Here is a 13607-nt window from a genome sequence, read left to right as displayed (position 1 = left end):
TAGCGTAATTAACTAAAACTGCTTAGCTACAGAGTCAAAAATATCTAGGATGACTTTATTTATTAAGAAAAAGAAAAATAGTTCATTTTATAAACTGATCAGATAAATTAAATGTGAATGAGAATTATAGTCATGACATACTATATACATATGCGGCGGAAAGGTTCTAAATTTAATTTACAAGATTTTAACGGCAAGGATATAAACTGCCAAACTGTTCTATTTCGGATTTTCACTAGGAATATTATGTCAAGCATTTTTCTCCGACCAGCAAATGTAGTTAGATTTATTGGTTTGAAATGTCAACTTTACCCCCATAAACTTAACCTAGGCGAAAAGTTAAAATTGTTTTTGAACGGACTCTATCTTGTCAGAATGGAGTAGGTAACTAGGGTTCCATAACAAAACTAAGGGCACCTTTTGTTTTCAATATGAACGCTTAATTAAGCTTATTGTCCATAGTAAATTCCAAATTAAAAAAGTTAAAAACTTTCCTTAGTCTATAGTTTTTTATTACATAATAAATGATAAAAATTTTTACTATCCTATTACAGAAGAAATATCGTTAATAAATAACAAGAACAGAATTAGGCCAAGATTATTTGTTGACTTGTTTGCATGTCAAACTCATAAACCCATGTCTCATCGGCAGTTATAATGCTCTCCATAAAAGTGTGATCGGAATTTGCACGATCAAACGTCTCCAATAAAATCTGTTTGTGGTTCTTTTTTTGAAAAAAATTCAACTTACGCGTCGAGCAAGAACGCGTTTCATACCCAAAATATCCACCAAATCATTCGAACGAACTCGCGAGAGATGCAAACTCTCTTGCCATATCTCTTGTTGACGATGTTCAAACGTCACATCGTTCACTTTTTTAATATTTTCATCAGTTGAAGAGGTCGAAGGTCGTCCAGAACGATGCATGTCTTTTTTTTTGTTCGATATTACGAGTATTACCCATTGTAAAAATCGCAAGGCAATACTGAGGAACGCCAACTTAAGGATAAGGTTTCTTAAATATAGATTGAGTCATTTTAGTCGGACCGTGTTCACTGTCATTTCAAAACTGTTTGACCGATTTATTTTAAACTTCGTACACATTTTTGACATATAAAATACCTCCATCGTTCAGTATTATTTTTTTACATTAAGGGTGATTTCCACACACAAAATGACGGAATTTTTTAGTGTTTTCACTTTAAATGGCCGCCAAAAGTTTTTAAATGAAAAAAAAAATTATCAGAGAACGATGGGGAGAAGATTTGATTATAATTTGACTATTGGTTTTTTAGTTTCGGACAATTTCCAGCCGAGTTATGGTGAACACCGTAAAGTGTTTTTTTTTTCAAAGATAAAAGTTCTGAAGAAATTGGCGTGACCCCGCTCTCTAATAGATTGAATGTACATATCTCGTAAACCACTAAAGCTACAATAACCAAATTCGTTTGGGACAAAGCCAAACCAGTATAATATAAGAGGGCTTTATGGAGCCGCCCACATACATATGTACATATCTATACTTATGTGAAATAATATTTAATGAACAAATAAAGAACTGGGAAATTATTTTCTTAATAACAGTGTATCTTTTATATCTAAAATTGATACAATCGGTTAACAACTAGCTCAAAACCCCATATAACTAACAAATAATGTGCCAGTATTTCACCGGATTTGATAATAGAAAGAGTTTGAAAGGATCGGTTACATCTTACAACTTAGCTCTTCCTTACTTGTTTAATTATATAACTCTATTTGTATTTCGTCGACTCTATAAGAATAGAAACCGATTGGAAATGCATAATGATTAGTAGAATTAGGGTAGCAAAAAGCAAATCATTTCATTCAACTCACATATTTTATTTAATTTTTTCGTTGTTTAAAACTCGAGCGCTAAATAAGTTCGTTAATAACACTAATCAATAAATGTAAGGAAAAAAGGTGTGTTGATTACGAATGATTCGAAAATTTTCCACCACGTTCATCTATTTCAGTAAATGGTGGTGGTTTGACCCCTACAATTGACTAAAATACAAAAAATCCTAAGCGTTATGAAATTTTTACTATGATTTCCAGTATTAGCATATTCAGTCGCAAAATAGCTGTAAATTAGTTAATAACAATAAATTAGTTACAAACACATTAATTTTACCGATCAGATATTCTTATATTATATGCCGATATATTCGTTTAATTATTGTATTTCTATCTAGTTTCTATAAAACTCACCATTGGTGTTCGAGATACCTGTTCATGGGTTAATATGTATGTTACACTGCGGAATTACACTTATGTATGTATACGCACACAATATGCATATATAATAACTGATTTCATATATTTTACCTTTTATTGACGAAAATTCAAGACTTAACACACGTTTAGAACTTCTTACTAGTATAACAATCGAACAATGAGGAGATTACGATGCAAAAATTGTATGTGATCAATTTTTATAACGTTTATTAATTAGCATTATGATTTGAGTACGTTTTCTTGCTCTTCATCGATCGCGTTCTGTATATTTCTGCATGAAACAAAAACATTTAACCATTCAGAGCGAAAACGGCACAAACGTACAATTTGATGATCAAAAGAATTTTTAATCCCTCCAATCAAAATTCGTATATGAGTATTAATGATATAGTCTATGTTCAAGTATCTTAATCTTACCACAGTGCAAAATGTTTCGAATATACATACATACGAGGTGTGTTCAAAAAGTATCGCGAATTTTATGTTTTTTCAAAAATTGTTTATTTATTCATGAATATCTATTTTGTCTCCTTCAAAGTAATCCCCATGAGATAGGCACTTCAAAAAATCATTTTTTTTTATCTTCTTCAGCTCCTCCTTCGATGCTGTCTTTATCTCGTCAAGAGAAGCGTAACGTCGTCCTTTCATGGGCCTCTTCAGTTTAGGGAACAAGAAAAAGCCACAGGGGGCCAGATCTGGGGAATACGGTGTCTGCGGCATTGCGGCAAAGCAGCTGTCAACAATTAAATGAACATTCAAAATGGCCGAGCTTGTCGGCATAAGTGAGAGACATGAGTAACAACATAACGCCACAAAAAATTCGAAATTCGAATATACGTAACCCGCGAAAAGTCAAAATTCGCGATACTTTTTGAACACACCTCTATGTAGTACATGTGAACTTTTGAAGTTAGTACTTCAAATTTAGACTCAAATCACAGAACTCTTCCTCCAATAAACATTTTGTCGGTATTTTAAAGTGATTGATTTTGAACGGAGATTCTGCAGCCGAAAATAACAGTTCGCAACGATCAATGTTTTCTTGTTGATACTGTTTTCAAGTCCTTCTATAAATTTTGGAATTATTTCAATTTAAAGGTCTCCAATTTGATATGGAAGAAATAACACAATAAAATACATAAGTACATACATATAGGTAAGTATATATGTACATAAATATAAGATGATACATAATAGGCAAAGGTGGCGTAGAATTCATGGGAATATAAATAACTGAAAACTATCTGCATAGAGGATAATAAATATGATAGTTTTTAGGTTTCTTAACTAGACTTCCGTATAATAATAATAACTTAATATTATTGCCGTACGTACTATGTAAACACGAAACATTAATTTCAATGAAAATGCAAAGGTAATGTAAATATGGTTTAATAAGAATCCATTTTGGTTTTATTTTAACTAAAAATGCTATAGCTCCAACATATTAAATACTTAATAAATAGCATTAGTTCCATGTACTGCATGCATATATGTACTTACATATGTACGAGTTTATGTACTATGTATCAATACTGTTTTCAATGCAGGGTTGTTGCAGCAGTAGTGGCCGTCTGCAATGACTGCAAGCTCAGTGTTGCTCAACCATAACCAGCAACAACGACGTCGGGCTCGTCGCCGTAATCGGCAACTGGAGTCGGCAACAGTCGCTGTATCTTTGTGAAAAGGCGGAGCTTCGTAGTCATTGGTTCAAGCAATTATTCCCTCCTTTTATGAAACCGATTGCCAAACGCCGCTGCCGGCCGATGTCATTCCTGCTGTTGGCGTGTTTATGCTTTTGTTTTTCTGTTTGTGCAGGTCCACAGTTTTCCGTCGGCATCGTGCTTTTATTTCTGTCATAGCCGATTGTTTAGTTCCTTTTGCAGTTATTGCACACAATTGCTTCAACGCTGTTTGTAATAGAAGCCGGTTTGAATTCGTTTGTTTGTTTTTGTGGTCGGCATACAAAAGTTTTCACCATGGTTGGACGGCTGTTCATTTCTTTGTTCGCTATTATGTTGATTGGAATGGTATCTACCCATGTAGTATGCAATGGAAAAGCTACGAGTGTGGTGCAATGGCATGCGGCGGCCATACTCGTACTTAAGAAATTTTTATACGCATCACAAAACTGCCCAATTAAGTTGTTTGATTAGTTGACTTAGTATTGCTTTACTATGAAAATGGCGTCCAAGCAATTATGCAATAAAATAAGCACTCAGCGAATAATTTTGGGTATATGAAATAGGTAGTATTTTAACATATTGCAGAAATTATTTATCTCAACTGCATAATATAAATTTATTTTTTTGCTTTGAGAATACTTCAGTGATTTCGGTATTTAACGGAAGTATTAGTGCACATACAGTCGAACTTTCCTGTAGTGAATACGCTCGTGACCTGAAAATCACTTCACTATATAGAAACTATGATTTTTTGTAACTTTAATTAAAATTTTCTGTAAGTCTGGTTGAACTACATGTTTCCATTTTTCATTTTCGACAAAACCTTCCAAATCATTTAGAGAGTTGAAAGCATTAGTCGGTACGTTACTCTTCATCTCGATAAAGGTTTTGCCTAAATTATTGGAAGAAGAAACTTGTCCTTATATATATGTATATATGTATGTAGGCAATGCCTCATCAGTACTTCCACTTTTCCTTTAATGGTCAAATCGTCTTCATCGCTATCTGAATATTTAAAAGCATAAATATTGTTTACTTGAGTATAATCCAGTAAGTACACCTGGAACTTCGGGACTTTCTAGAACGTCGCTGAGGATATTTTCGTCGGGCGGACTGTCCGAAAACTTCACACCAATCAACATTAATTAATACTTGATAAATACTTTATTAAAAATAACTTTATTAAAAGAAATGCTGTTTCAATACTTTATCTATTCCTTATTTCTGGATTACGCAACAGAAAACATATTTGAAATTTTTAATTATATGGCGACAAAAACTTGTGACGCTCGAATTTCATGCTGTTAAATTAGTTAGTTCAAAATATAAAAATTCATTATTAGTGACAAAAATAGGCCGAAAGTAGATCGAAAAAGCTGTGTCGCCAAATTAATTCATTATAAGAAGAGCTTTGTTAGATGGAAGTTCACTATAAAGAAGTTCGACTGTGTACATTTATCAAATGTATGCCAGTAATAGCCCTGACAGACGAGCAAAATTAATACGCATTAAGCAACGCTAATACGCATTGAAATTTTATGGTGACCGACGACAGACTTGTGCATTTAGACAGCTGATTGTGAAATTTGTTTATTTATTAAAAAAAAAGTGAAATAAAAATGAATAAGAAAAATTATTAATAGAAATTTCTAAAAATATTAAAAATTGTTTTTAATATACTTGCACATAATTTAATTAGCAATATAAAACTGCTTACCTTTGATGCTGTAAACGCAAAGGAGGAGGCAGACTTCAAGCGACAACAGTCAAAAAAAAGCAAAAATCGGCCATTTTTGAGCACTGTTGCCTACTCAAATTTGGTAAATTCAGCCAAATGCACGAAATTCTTGTGCATTACAAATTTGCATTACCATGGGTCAAATGCGCAAGTAAATGTAAATTAAGCCCGCTAATGCAAATTAGCGCTGTCGTCTGTCAGGGCTATAAGATTTTGAGAGTAATTTAGAACATAGATTGTTAGCTATTATTATTAATAATTATATGAGCAAATTGTCAAGCAAATAAATACCTTATAATTTAACTATTACATTTCACCCGATTTTATTCATTTTAGGTACAGGTTTAGGTGAACCGTTACTAGAAAAACACGCTCTCTTCATTTTATTAAAATAAATCACACTTTTGCCGATATACATGCATATGTACATATGTGGTATAAAGTCACTCGGAGGTTCGAAAATTTTTCAATTTGGTATATGACGGGTAAAGAAATAATAGGTCCGATTCAACACATTTTAGGTATACCGGCATACAATTATTAGAAAAGCATTCTCTTAGAATTTATATAATTTAGCTCACAGATTGACCGCTATTTTCGATAAACACTTCACAATTGGAAATTTGATCCACATATTCTTTATCTGGGGCGGTACATTTATTGGTGTTTGATTTGCATACTGGAAAGTGCAAGAATAAAATGGAATTAATTTTTTTTTTTACATATTTGGAAAGTCGGACTTCGCTCATTCTCGCACCGGAATATAGGAATGTCAAGACAATAATATGTACCAAACGTAGTCGATATCGGTCTAGTAGATCCTGAGATGTCCGATGTTTAAAAGTTAACGTCTCTGCTATTTTTATTTATTGACGCGCTTTTAATAGTTTTTAACGGAAGCGTTATATGAGTTGTGATTGGGATTATTATCCAATTTCATACATATTTACAATGCTTAAGGGACTTGTCCTTAACGAATTTGGTTATTTTAGTTTGAATGATATGTTTATATACCAATTAGAGGACGCTACTACGCCCATTTTTTCAAGACTTTTACCCCACAGACACCCTTTTCATTGACCCACCTGTTGATCTAGTAGTAGTAGAAAAACTATTGACCCGTTCTTTCAATTTGTGAAAAATTATTTAAAAAAGTACATAATTGCCAAGCAACTCCTATTTGCCTTCTACTGCTATTTTAGTGTCCGAACCAATTCTGTTCTCTCAAAAGTTGTAAAATACTGTCTGCAGAAGTAGCAACCCAGCGTGTCCAATACATACGCAAAATTATAATGTTGTGGTTGGACATAACTGTTATGTACCTAAAGCGAAAAAATCAGATTGAACTATAAATTCTGGGATATGGGGAGCAGACGTGGTAGAACTCCAATTTCCTCTTATTTAACCGTAACAGTGTAACATAACAATATCAGAACAATGATATAATCCAAATTTGGCTGATATTTGCCGTTCAATTCTTGAGTTATGAAATTTCACCTAAGGCTATTTTTAGAGATCTATGCAGCCCGTCCGTACTACATATTTCGCGTGTAAAAGGAAGTCCCTGATTTCTGTAATTTCAACGTATACGTTTTATGGGGGAAGGCGTGGTTATCATTCGATTTCAGCTTTTCATCTATTTTCACGCTGATGTATAGAGTGGTTGTATAAGCTAGCGGGTTGTTTCCATCAAACTTGTTTTATTTAGTTTTAGTGGCTTATCAGATACGTAATTTTAAACCTGATAGATGGCGGGACCAAGCGCCATTTTTAATATATTTTCAAACACAATATCCCTCAGTCTTTCAACACCTTCTACCAATCTGCAACACCAACTTTCGTAGAGTGCCATGCAATATATGTATTTCATCACTTTTTCTCAATTTGAACAAGCTCTGAGGTTTAAACCGAAAGATAATAACAGAAACAGTTTAAGTCCTAAAAATGGCATGAGGTTTACATTGCTAATACTTATTTTATAAATTTAATTATCAACCATTTTACAAACATGCTTCATATAATAAAGTGAATTCGCCGCCTGGCGTTGATTTATACATACATAGTATACTTGTATATTTATTTGCAGAGATATAAATATATAATTTATGTGATTTCAAAGCTTACAACAAAAATATTCCAACCATAAGCACATATAGTATGTATGTACAAAGTTATTATATACATATCTAACAGCTGAATTCCAACTGGCTGCGGCTTTAAGCTCCAATACATAGAAGATGGCTTTATTGCACAGGAGCAAACGAGAAACACAGATACGAATGAAAGGACGTGATGATATCCCAGAGTTTCAGACAGATGCAGCACTTTCTACAGTGGTGGGGATGTGAACAAAAATTCTGCTGTGGCAAGGACTCCTATTTACTGACAGCCAGAAGGATGCCAACGAGCAACTGGGGCAGCCAGAATTGCTGCTACAAGTAAATATGTTATATGTTTATGTCCGCTAATGGAAAATTTACAAAACTTTGTGGGTGTGTTATATGTATGTATGTATTAACAGACTTTTCCTTATTTGCAACAACTTAATGTTATTCGCATGTTGTTGCCGTATAGCACATGTATGTATGTATATAAGTAGTTTGGTAATATTATTATTAACATAGAAGGACATTTAAAAATTTCTGAATAGGACAAATGTTAGAAAAATAAGATAACGGAGAATAGTCATCAAATATAAAATTTATAAATATCAAAATGTCAAAATGTACTTTATACGAGTATGCGTTTTCAGTGGCGTCTTTTGGGCATACTTTATTATTAATTTAAAATCAAATAATGTTATATCAGATCCCTATCCCATCCCTTAATAATATAAATATGAAGCTTATTCACTATAAAATTTTAGCCTAATGAGCCATGCATATGCCAGTTTTGCTCCTTAGAGGTACCAGATAGAGTGTTGGTACATAGTCCATGAGGAGTAGTCATCCTTTAGAATGCCAGCTTTTGAAGCGAATTACAACAGGTTTCGCCACGTCACTAACGAGACAACTTCCAGTGTCTCATACTTTGGCGTTGCCTCGCCAATGTGGGAAAATTCACAAGAGTTAGCAATCATTTTCCCACAGTCCTTTCTATTCTATAGCAGTACAAACTTTATGTATTTCTGATATACCGCTTTACAAATGACTTGTGCAGTTTTGCACCCCGGTAGTTTGAACCATCGTGTGTAGACCTTCCTTGCGGTGCTCTAGATGGTCGTATTAGGTTTAACAATATCGATCATGCTTTCAGATATACATCACTACTTGCAATCTCGTCCACTATTCCGTTGCCCTCGATTTCTTTGTGGCTTGGCAAAAATGACGTCGCTTGTTCCTGGCGACACTCTTCACTGCTGCCCTGCTTCCAAAGATACCTCGGGCCGATATGCACAGGGTATAGCTGATCGACAGTCCACGTATTGGCTTGACTAGCCCCACGGCTTTCTTATCAGCAAAAAGCTTTGCCTGAATTGTACTGCAGTGGGATGGCAGCTGAAAAGACTGATTTATGCCTAACTATCGAAATATCCGAATAATACTATGTTCGGACCGACATTGAAAACATTTTGAAAACAGATTTGTATGTTGTGGAATCTGAGTCGTTCGAACCGACAATGTGTGTTTTCGATGAGGTTTCACTGACAACTATCAATAGCGGCATTCTCTTGCTCTTGCAAGATTGCACGATGACACAAAATGCAAAAATCCTATACCGAAATATGCAAGGCCAAGAGAGGCACCCATTGAGGAATCTAGTGATATATGACGGCATGAAAATAAACGTGGATTTTGGTCTGACATATTTATAGCCATTGCAAATAATTTTCTGCGTGTGTTTGTTGTTGCAATTTCTGCACCGTGCAAGGTTTTGCAAGAGCAAGAGCTGTTTTTGTATATCTAGTGACAATTTAGGGCCGGCAAAATATGTCTTCCAAAAACTAGAGCAGGTACCGATTATAATAAGTGGAACGTAAGTTTTCAAGTAGTTTTCAGCGAAAACTGTGTTTTCGTTTGACAGATTTTACATGGACGAAAACACAAGTTTTCGTGCGAAAACCAGTTTTTCCCACGAAAACATGTTTTCGATGTCGGTCCGAACATGGTATAAATGTTTAATGTGCTCCCTGCAGCTGCCACAACTATACTACTTATTACTACTATTTGAAAAGGAAAATGATGCATTCTTTGGATATAGTTTTTAGTTTCCGTCTCTCTGTTTCATTTAATTTTCTCTTCAACTGACTACTAGTTCTCTAACTAACCAGTTATTAAAGGTATCATTCTATCAAAACAATTTGAAGAAACCTGATCTGATCAATTCAATTATTTAAAATTTAAGCAAAAACACCATTCAAACAAAATATATTTTTATTTAATAAACTTTTTCTCATAAATCTGCATACATATGTACATGTCTTTATTTTTGTGCTTGAATTTTTAGACTTTAATCCTTACATATGTTATATGAATACATAGGTATTATATATTCACATTTACCGGTATGTATGTATTGCAGTTGTGCGGTGAATTCGTAGAATTAATGTGAGTTCACGTTACATTTGCCACAAAACTCAAATATATATGTATATGTGTGCAGTTTGCATTGCTGCTTTCGAAGATATTAAAATTGCACCCAAAGTTTTTGTATTAATTTACGAAATAAAGCAGAGGGACGGAGATGCAGAGCGACAATGTGTAAGGTGCTTGGAAGCGGAAATACGTAGCCTTTCAGTTATTGTGGCCAATATAATTGTATTTCTGGTTTTGTTCTTCAAGTTGATGGCGCAAGGAAGACGGAATGCATTTTAGCTACAAAATCGTAAAACGTAGCTGCAATAAAAATAATAAATCGACATCGCACAATCGCAAAAGAGATGCGCACGCAGATAGGGTAAATACCACAAGACGCGAAGACGGATTCACGTCACTCTATGTTTGAGTACGAGTCTACATGCACACACCGCCAGGCATAGAGTTACATGCAACGCACATAAATTTTTATTGCCAACGCACAGTGTCTGTTGTTGCGAATTTTCCCGGAGCATAATTTTATTTGGAAATTAAATGGTTCTTAACGCTGATGTTCGATGAAAATGGATTATAGATAAATATGTTAACTTGGAGAAATTGACCTAAAAATTAGAAGGTAAAACAGATTTTTCATATAAAGTCCTTATATTGTGAAATTGTTGACTTGAAAAATATAAATTGAACTTCCTACATATGTTTCAGCTACCCATTTTCAAATGAAAAACATTTCTGTGGTCTCTACAGATCTCTTCGCTACAATTATTTTGGATGAACTCCAAACCAAGCTTTCAAACCAAGGGGTTACTAAATGGTTTATTTTTTGTTTTTCTCCGCCAAAGATGGCAGCGAAGTACAATTGCGCCTGCGTCGGGACCCAAGTTAAGGCAAGTTTGCTCCACAAGTGCTGACAGTTTGTTTGACGAACTGAATCGATTTAGCCATGTCCGCCTGTCTGATCGTCCATATATACGCTAACTAGTTGCTCAGTTTTTGAGATATCGATATGAAACTTTGCACACGTCCTTCCTCTCCAAGAGCTTCTTATTGGTCGGTACCAGCGATATCGGACTACCATAGCATATTGACAAAGCATCTCCACGAAATTAAGCATGGAATATTGTCCAAAGTAATGATATAATCTCCGAAGAATTTGCTCAGATCGGATCACTAGAGCATATAGCTGTCATGCAAAATGATGGTTAAAAGTGAAGTTCTTGCAAGGAAAATTGAGCTTGTGAAGGGTATTATAGTTTTAAATATATAGCGTTCGTTTATTGAAATAAATTTCACTGTGGTGCACCAGACCACATATTAGCAATACACACACTTAATACCAGCAATCTCGCTATTGTGCATCGAATGCACCAAAATTCTAGAATGTGATAGTTAGGGAAAGCAAATTACATTTGGCCGAAAGAAGCGCTTAAATTTACACACACTCAAAATGTGCACTCTCACATGCAAAGAGTCGTTAAACGGAAGGAAATTTTGCTCAAAATAGTTTATGTAAGCAAACCGTCTGCCAACACCAACGCCAAGCGACGAGCCACGTTTCGATTTTTGGCAGGAAGAAGCGCATCAAAAAATACTAATAAATTTATGCGTGTATTTGTGCTTAAGTGTGCATACGTGTGCATAAAATGCCATATATGTATGTATATGTGAACGGTGCATGTACGCATATTCCGGTGAAGGAGTGGTTGTGTGTGCGCCTGTATGTGGAAGTCTGCAAATGCTTGCGTGCAAATATGAAATGCGTTTATTTTCTTATTTCTCTTTCATTTCATTTCAGTCAAGTTTTTATTACTTTTACTCGACGCAAAATTTGGGCGATACTACTTGCATTTCGTTCCTGGGTTTTAGGTTATTGTTTTTTGCGCTTTCCTGCTGCCATGTAATGAAAGCGCTGGCAAACTAAATACACAAAACGGAAGCAAACTTTTAAATGCCGAAACTCGTAAAAATCATGAAAAGAAAAGCATACGATTCGTCAGTTGCGCAACAATAAATTTATCTGTGTTTTGAAGGATATTGGAGGATATACTTTCGTTCGTTTTCTATTCTCCCACTTTACTCTTTCGTCTGAACAATAGCCATATTAAGAAAATTGCATTCCACGAAGGACTTATGTACCGTACTTAAACTATAACTTATTTCTCAACAACAGCACAAATTGTATATACACATGTAATATACATAAGTGTACATGTATATGTAATTTCGTGTGCTCATTAAAAATTCTCTACCCGAGTTAGGCTACAAAGATTGGGACAGAAGCTTTCCAATGTATTTACTGATTGGGTTAGGTCAGAACTCAAATTTGTGGATAGTTTTTGAAACTAGTCATACGTCGAACGTCTTTGAACACTCATTTTATTATTGACACAAAAAAGGAACAGAATCAATAGGATTCCAAATCTGACCAAATTTCCAATCCAACATCGAAATGAATGCTGTTTTCAGAAAATCAGGCCGTTAAATAGTTAGATCTGAGAAAGTTGAGATACATATTTTGAGGTTACCAAGTTTGCGTGTGCCCAGGGCATTTTTGATAAAAAAAAGTTATAGATAACCTGGCGATTGATCTATTAAGCGCCTATGAAATTCTGCCGAAGTTAAATCTCAAACATGAAATAAAAAATGTTTTCGGAAAATCCTAACTGGCGTATTCCCACAATATAGCGAAACTACAATCATAAGAACAATTTTATTGAGACGGATTTCTATCAAATGAATTCAGAAAAATATGTTGCGAACTTGAATGAGATGCTAACTGTATATTTAGCGCTAAAAGATATTTACATACATATATAAATGATCGTGATGAAGAGATGTTTTGAAAACCAAGTGGGTGTCTGTCCGTCCGTCCGCTTTTGCCAGCTGTAACTTGAGTAAAAATTGAAGTATCAAGGAACCACTATCACGCACTCAAAACGCCATTAATCGAAAACTTATAAATTAACTTAACTAAGCCGTATATTACATACAAAACTGTTATTTGGCACAACGAATCGCAATAACGATGATCACTTGTGGTTTGAAATTTTTTTAAAAGTGGGCGTGGCCCTGTCACCTAATAGGTTTAATGTACATAACTTGCAAAGGACAAATAATTTCAACAGTTCTTACGAGAATGCGAAAATACGTCCCCATATAATGGTGATATTAAAAACCACTCAGAGTGCGGTAAATCAAAAACTAAAATGTAAATGATTTCAACCAAATTTAGTTCATAGCATTACTTTGACATTCCCATGCTACAGTGCTTAATGTATAAAATCGGATGAAAACTGGCCCTAGCCCCATACAACAAATATTAGAATTCTTAAACATTCGTTTGACTTTACTCCTTATATTAGGTTGGGAAATATCTCTCTTCTGCCTTTTCG

The 13607-nt window shown here is 34.4% G+C and overlaps 1 protein-coding gene across 4 annotated transcripts in view; it reads right to left on the bottom strand.

The window, feature by feature from the left end:
* The window catches only part of LOC120767800 (protein doublesex), a 147303-nt gene that overhangs the window by 46078 nt on the left and 87618 nt on the right, over positions 1–13607 (bottom strand). The gene's annotated exons all lie outside the window — the stretch shown is intronic.

The sequence above is a fragment of the Bactrocera tryoni genome, chromosome 1 (genome assembly GCF_016617805.1).
Source record: "Bactrocera tryoni isolate S06 chromosome 1, CSIRO_BtryS06_freeze2, whole genome shotgun sequence".
Lineage (NCBI taxonomy): Eukaryota > Metazoa > Arthropoda > Insecta > Diptera > Tephritidae > Bactrocera > Bactrocera tryoni.
This window is presented reverse-complemented; position numbering and strand designations above follow the sequence as displayed.